This window comes from Notamacropus eugenii, chromosome 5, assembly GCF_028372415.1.
Source record: "Notamacropus eugenii isolate mMacEug1 chromosome 5, mMacEug1.pri_v2, whole genome shotgun sequence".
Classification (NCBI taxonomy): Eukaryota; Metazoa; Chordata; class Mammalia; order Diprotodontia; family Macropodidae; genus Notamacropus; species Notamacropus eugenii.
In genome coordinates, this window is record NC_092876.1 from 59,907,377 (window position 1) to 59,915,453 (window position 8,077).

An 8,077-nucleotide genomic window follows, 5' to 3' on the forward strand; every position below is an offset into this window, starting at 1 on the left:
AGTGTCTTTAGAACACAAGATGTCAGAGCTGGGAGAGACCTCTAGAAGATAGGATGTCAGAATTGCAGAGGCCTTAAAATGTAGAATTTCAGGGCTGGAAGGACCACAGTATGTCAGAGGTGGGAGGGCCCTTAGAACACAGAACAAGAGCTGAGAGACACTACAAGAGAATGTTAGAGTTTGAAGGGGGCTCAGGACAGAGAACACCAGAGTTGGAAGGATCTAAGAATATAGAATGTGAAAGCTGGAAGGGACTTTAGACTAGAGAATGTTAGATTGGAAGCATGTTTGGGGCAGAACCTTAGAGACCCTCTTTTTCAATCCATCAATTTTGTAGAAACTGAGACCCAGAGAGAAAGAGTAACATCCAAAATCATACATCTACTGAGTCACAAAGACAGGACTTGGATCTTTCTACTTGACTGCTCTTATCTCTGATGCAGAAACTTCTACTGCTTTTTATTGCATGGGCTAATGTTGCTGGAATTCCCCTTCCCTCCCCCTTCCTCCACCCTTGGTCACAGAGTAGCAATAAAAAGAAATAGTCTTCTTGTCCCATCTACTCTTCAACCTGCACCCCTAAAACACCACAAATAATAGTTATCAATTTTGTTGGGCCTTACGGGGCCCCCCAAACTAAAGTCAGGTTCATTAACATCTCAGGGTTAGTCTCAGTCCCCACAGAAAAGTCAAGGTGATTTCTCTACAGAAGCAGAGAAAGAATGGTTTAGGTTCAGTATTTAGTATTTTTAGTCACAGAGCCCCAAAACAACAGCAACCATCTAGTTGAACCCATGCCCCTGCAAAGGACCTCACCCCCACTCCCACTATAACCCATCCAGTGTCTGGCCAGCCTCTGCTTAAATCTCTCCAATGAGGGGGAGCTGAATCCCTCCCCAGGGAAACCGCTGCACTTGTGGAAGACTAATTGTTAGGAAGTTTTCCCTGATCAAATCTAAATCTGCTTCCTTATAACTTCCTCTCATTGTTCCCGGATCTTCCCTCTGTGGCCAACATAAAAAAGTCTAATCTGTCTTCTGCTTGCAACCCTTCAAATACTTGAAAACACTTTCCTGGCCTCTCCCTAGGCTGCTCTTTTATTTTCCAGGCAAAACACTCAACCTTGCTCCATCTGGTCTTTACACATGGATCAAATGCTATTATCCCTACATTGTAGCATCTGGTCTAGAGAATATACTTTGGTGGATGTCTCAGGTGGTTTCCTGTCTCTTCTCCAGCCCTTTCAATTTGCTAGTTAGTCACAGAGCAGCTGAGTCCAACAATTTCAAGATCAGAAAGGTCCTTGGAACATAGACCAAATATTTATAATTTGCAAGGCATTTTTGTGAAGGCCAATGCTTTCCATAATGTCTGGTCTCTCTAGTTTCTATGGTCCTTTTAAATTATGTATATAAGGATTTGGTTTGATTGTTTCAGAATTCTGTAACTGCAAATACTATCTTTCTCTGCTCTGAGGAGTGTTGTGAAAGATTCACCATTATTTGCTATAGAAAATATACATGCATACACACATTTATCCACAGCTGTGGAGAAGGAAATGGCACACACTCAAATATCTTTGCCAAGAAGCCCCAAATGGAGTCACAAAGAGTCAGACGCAACTGAGAACCACTAGACAGCAACAACAAATATTAATAAGTGAGGGCTTTATCCCTTTGATAGAATCCCTGTTTATAAGTTTATTCTCCATCTCCAGTGGAGCCTGAGTTAAGATTTACCCAGAGGAAAATACTCCACAAGCACTTCTATAAGGTCTTTGATACCTCACAACCCAAGATCCTTCTCTAGGTGCTTGCCAGGTAATACCCTGGGAGTATTATATGTTCCAAGTTTTTTTGTTTTGATCCTGACAACCAACTGAAAAGGTCCTTCCCTCTTTGCCTGGAAATAACTTTGTAGATTAAGTACCCATATGCGTTCAGATGGACTGGCAACACTTGGCATCATAGCTAACAAACACCCACTCCATCCCCCTGGTTAACTAATCTTGAGTAAATATTATTTATTATTGAGGAAATGCTATCCTTTCATACCTCCTTCCTACTCAACCAATTACTATGTTTAAAGATTCCAAAGAGCAGATTTGGAAGCAGAGGGAGCAGAGAACACTTTGTTCCCCCAAATCACCAACCTAAAAGCCCTCAAATGGAGGGAGCATCTCTATCATGTCAGAGATGAAATTTTTCCTGTATAAAAGTGAAAGCTAGGAAGCCATATTTGAAGGTTTTCTACCACCACAGTCTGGGGAACTGTGATATCCCAATCTGGGGGACTGCCATACCATCACCCCAATTTGGACATGGATTTAGAGGCTCACATTATCTTAGCCCCTGTTTCTAGTAGATGATAAAGTAAATCATTTAATAAAGATCTTACTAGAAAGAACATCCTTTAAGAAATATCTTTTGGGGATATAAACAGTTTTTCTAAGGCAGAACTTAGAGTGAACTCTAAGCTATCAACAATCACATGAAAAAATGCTCCAAATCATTTATTACCAGAGAAATGGCTTTTATTTCACATCCATCAGGCTGACAGAGATGACGAAAGTGGAAAATAACAAATGTGGCGGGGGCTGTGAGAAAGCAGACATGCTAATACACTGTTTGTGGAACTGTGAATTAGTTCAGCTCTGCTGCAAAATAATTTGGAATTAGTCCAAATATCACTAAGCTGTTCATACTTTTTAACCCAACTATATCCCAAAGAGATCAGAGAAAGAAGAATATAACATATATTTGCAAAAAAATTATAGTAGTTTTTTTGGTAGTAGCCCCAAACTGGAAACGAATGGGATGCCCTCCTATTAGGGAATGGTTATGAATATATGTTACATATATGTATATATGTAATATAGATGTTTATTTACCCTCAGTATTCACCTTTTATCAGTATTGCTTCATGGAAAGACCTCAAAACAGGGACAAGAAGCCTAGATTTTGGCATAGGCTCTGTTTTGTAACGCTACATAAATCACTTTGCCGTACAGTCCCAGTGCCTACTTTACTTGTCAAAAAAAGGGGGAGAGGAGAGAGAATAAAAATGAATATAATATAATGGATAAAAATGAATATAATATAACAAACATAATAGAATTTCATTAAACTTTAAGAAATGGGGAAATGGACAGTTTCGGAGGACCCTAGAAAGACCTCTATGAACTGATGCAGGGTGAAGTGAGGAACACTGTAACTATTTATAGAATGATGATATTTGAAAGACTAGAATTCTGATTAATACAACGATAAACCCCAAAATCTGAGGACTAAGATGAGACGTGCCACCTACCTCCTGCCAGAGAAATGATGGATTAAGTGAGGCATGCTCTTTTGGAAATGGTCAGTGTGGAAATTTGTTTTGTTGGACTATGTGTATTTCTTCTGAGGGTTTTCTTTTTCTTTTTTCAGGACTTGAATCATAGAAGTGGTCAAGTGGGTACAGAGAAGAATGGGGAAAATACTGTAGAGGTAAATGCAACTAGACCTGACAACTGATTGCCATGGAGGTGAGGGAAGAGCCAATGATGACTCCAAGTCTGTGAGGTCAGGTGATTGGAAAAATGACTGTGGCTTCAGTAGAGATGGGGTCATTTGGAGGAGGAATTGATTGAGAAGTAAGGGACTGAGTTCAAGTTTGGACAGGGTGAATTTGAGGTGCCAGTGGGACATCTTGACAGAGACATCCTCCAGGTGTTTGGCAATGTGGGGGGGAGGGCTGGAGTTCAGAGAAGAGATCAGAATACAGACTATCTTATTACAAAATTTGGACCTTAGAAGAAAGAACATCGAAGATGGAGGTGTCCTTAGAACATAGCATGTTGGACCTAGATGGGATCTTGGAATATACAATTTTTTTATTTTAGCATTTTAGAGCATAAAAGGATCTTAGAGACAACAAGATCTTAAAATTAAAAGTTTTGACTTATAAGAGATTTCAGAAATCTTCTGGTCCAACCCATTCAATCTATCCATTTTACAGATGAGGAAAACTGAGACTTGGATAAGTTAAATGATTTGCCCAAGACCACTTGTCTTGTTGAACTCATCTCCTTCTTTTATTTTTCCTCTCTTGATTATCTTGAGAACATCAGGTACTTTGTACTTCATCTGAACCATTTTAGACAGTCTCTTAGTTAATTATTTTTTAATATCTGACAAACATAATCCCAGGAAGAATCTCTCAGTATTCATCTTTTATTACTATTGCTTCAAGCCAGGGGCAAGAAGCCTAGATTTTGGCATAGGCTCTGTTTTGTAACACTACATAAATCACTTTGCCCTACAGTTCCAGTGCCTACTTTACTTGTCAAAAAAAAAGAGAGGAGAGAGAATAAAAATTTTCCCATTTATTTCATAGGATTATTTTGAAACTAGAAATAAACAAATAAAGTTCTTTTGGATAAGTTTAATAGAATAGGTTATGAAAAGGCACCAGAGGATGGCAGGAGAGACAATAAAAGGATGAATATGATTGGAATTCTTGGCTTTGGTAATAACTTGCTATGTGGAAGTCAATTAATCATGTTAACCGACCTTCTTCCAAGACACAAAGGAGTTAGAAGCCTGAGCTTGCTATGAAAATCTTTGCCTTGTTGCTTATCTCCCTAACTGGATTGTAACTAGAAGTATGCCATATTTCTTCTGGCTCCTCATAGAGTCTAGCTCTGTACTGACTCAGTATTTGTTTGTTGATCGAGTGACTGAGAGAATTCTTTTAATTCAAACTGGTTGGTGACTGAGTTAATAAAGGTATTTGAATCTCCTATCGATACTTGCTCTGGGAAAAAAAAATACTCTCCAACCTTTCATTTCCAAGAATATAACTTAGAAACAGGCTTGAACTATGAGCCAAGGAAGTTAGTTACCATAATGAAGAACTTCCTGATGGGGAGAGCTGTAAAATATTTGACTAATTCAAGGAAATTATAAAATCCCCTTCTCTGAGAAAAAAAAGTATTTGTCTGGAATGGTTTATTTGACTGACTGGAGACAAAAGACTGGATGAAATGACCATTCCTGATTTATTCCAAGTTGTACAGTGGGAATCATATCAGACTCCAGAATTCCAAGGTAATAGAAAACATGTGTAAGCACTGAATCAAGGAGTTAGGGAGAACCTCCATAGGGCACTGGGATCTGTCTTAGCACTTTCTTCCTCCAATCATGACTGCCTTTTAAATCTCCCTAACTTAATGGGCATCATTTCCATTTAAAGATCTTCATAGATCATGCAAGCCTTCCGAAATTTCTCTGAATTTTTCTTATGTGTCATTTCTTATGGTGTAACGATATTATTTTACATTCATATACCAACTGAATTTCCTGCTCAGCATTTCCTGACTTGATGCTGAATATCCATTTTCCTTCTTTGACTTCCTTAAAATATATGCCAGTGATGTAACTGGGCCAAAGAGAACATTTAGTGCCTGAAAAAAAGTATAATTTTAAATTGTTTTACAGCTTGATTGGACCTAACAGTACATTAACGTGCCTATTTTTTGCATAGTCCTATGTCATTGACTGTTTTCATCTTTTGTATTCTTTGCTAATCTAATGGGTATGAGGTGAAACCTCTGAATGATTTTAATTTGCCTTTTTCTTATTAGTGATTCGGAACATTTTTTATGGTTGTTGATAGCTTACATTTCTATTTTTAAAAATATTTCCTATCTATAGACTTTGACCACTTATCAAGTGAATAGTGACTTTTGTTATATATTTATGTCAATTCAATTCCCTTTAGAGCTTGGATATTGGCCTTTTATCAGAGAAATATGTACAAAGATTTATCTCAGTTAGCTGCTTCTCCTCAGTTTTAACTACAGGGATTTTTTTCCCCATGGAAATGAAATTGAATATCAATTGAAGTTGTTCATTTTTTCTCTTATGACCGTCTCTATGAAGGCTTTAAACTAAAAACTAAGGGGGAGATAGAGAAAACTACCTTTGTATCTTTCACAAGCTAGATAAATTATGCCTATAGTGAAGACAATAGCAGTTGAAATACCCAAAAGTTCAGTCAATTAGTAAGCCTTTATCAAGGCCTATGATGAGCCAGACACTGGAGCTCACAGTAGGGGAGACTATATGCAAACAACTGTGGACAAGCAAGCTAAACACAGAATTGGAGAGAAGGCACTAGAATGAAAAGGGACTGGGAAAGGGCTCCTGTAGATGGTAAAATTTTTAGCTGAGTCTTGAAGGAAGCCAGAGAAGCCACAAGGTGGAGATGAAGAGGAAAAGCATTCCAGGAATGGGGGACAACCAGGGAAAAGGTCTGAGATGGAGCCTTGTGTTTGTTGAACATCAAGGAATCCAGTGTCACTGGACCAAAGAGCACATGGGAAAGGATATAAGGAGGCAAAAAAGCCAGTAGTAAAGCCCATGGTACAAATGCTTAGAGGAATTAGAGGCCCCAGTGAAAAAGGACAAATTTAACCTCATAGGTATGGGATGAAGCCCATGACTAGACCATGGCTGTAGGGGGTGTACTTTCTTTAAAAGTAACAAGACAGTCAAAAGCAGGGAGAAAGGGCCACTCTTGTGAGGAAATGCAGGGAATCAAAGAGGAAGCATCTGGGTCAAAGTCAATGTAAAGAAAAAGAAAAAGAATTTTGTATTGGCATACACTGTAGACCAAACATAGGTCCTACAGCACTGAGAGGAAATGCATGAGTTTGGAAAGCAGCACAAACCTGTCACAGAGGCATGATATATACTGATGGGAGACTTCAGTTATCCAGAAGGCTGTTAGAGCTCTCTCTCTCTCTCTCTCTCTCTCTCTCTCTCTCTCTCTCTCTCTCTCTCTCTCTCTCTCTCTCTCTCTTTCTCTGCCTGTCTCTGTCTCTCTCTGTTTCTCTGTCTCTCTCTATTTCTCTGTCTCTCTCTCTCTGTCTGTCTCTCTCTCCTCTGTCTGTCTGTCTGTCTCTCTCTCCTCTGTCTGTCTGTCTGTCTCTCTCTCCTCTCTCTCTGTCTCTCATCTTTCTCTGTATGTCTATCTCTCTCTGTCTCTGTGTCTGTGTGTCTCTCTCTGTCTCTGTCTTTTTCTCTCATTGCTCGCTCTCTCTTTCTCTTCTCTTTCTCAAAAGCAGAGCAACTAATAACTTCTTGATTTGCCTTAGTGTGAATTTCATCCAGGTGGAGGAAGCAACAACAGCAAATTCTATTTCGGATCCGATACTAGGGAAGAACTGGTTGCTAGGATGGAAATGAAGGGAACCTGGATGGAGGAGGGAGGACAGGAAAGAATATACATTTATTAAGTACCTAGAAAGTGACTACTTTCCTTCTCATTTGTGGCTTGTTCAATTTTTGATATTGGATTATTTAAATTTATTTAAATCCTCTATTTCCATTTTATTAATCTGGGCATATATACATATCTTAAATATTTTATATATATATATATATAAATATATATGTATGTATTCATTTAATTTAGATCGTCAGTTTTATTGTCATACATTTGGGCAAAACTTTGTTAACTAACTAACTACAGTTTCTAACAATTCCCTTTTCTTTTTTCACATGCTATGAATTTTTTTTCATTTTTTATACTTGTAATTTGGCTTTCTTCTTTTTGAAAAAAATCATATCGGTTTTTAAAGAGCTCCCAGTTTCATTCAGTTATTTAATGATTTTCTTTCAATTTTATTAATATCTTCTTTGATTTTTAAGATTTCTATTTGTGTTGACCTAGGATCATGTTTTTTCTATTTGTTTTAGTTGCATACCCACTTCACTGAGATATTCTTTCTTCCTTTTATTGATGAAGGTGTTTATAGACATAAATTTTCTCCTAAGTACTGCTTTGGCTATATTTCAAAAATATTGGTATGTTGTCTCATTATTGTGATTACCATTAATAAAATTATCTTTTTTCTACAATATGTTCTTTGTCTTAGCTGTTCTTTAGATTTCTATTTAGTCTCTAGTTTATTTCTGATCTTTGCTTCAAAGTTCCTTTATTAAATATAATTTTTGTGGCAGGGTGGTTTATAAAAGATGCGCTTAATATTTCTGCTTTTCTGCATTTGTTTGTGAGGGGTTCACACCCT

At 37.8% G+C, this 8,077-nt stretch overlaps 1 long non-coding RNA gene across 1 annotated transcript in view; it reads left to right on the forward strand.

Moving 5' to 3' along the window:
* The window catches only part of LOC140504324 (uncharacterized), a 22,667-nt gene extending 15,286 nt beyond the window's left edge, over nucleotides 1-7,381 (forward strand). Inside the window, exon 3 of the long non-coding RNA XR_011967053.1 lies at nucleotides 3,429-7,381. This is a non-coding gene — a long non-coding RNA (uncharacterized lncRNA). The remainder of the gene's footprint in view (nucleotides 1-3,428) is intronic.
* The last annotated feature ends 696 nt before the right edge of the window (nucleotides 7,382-8,077 follow it).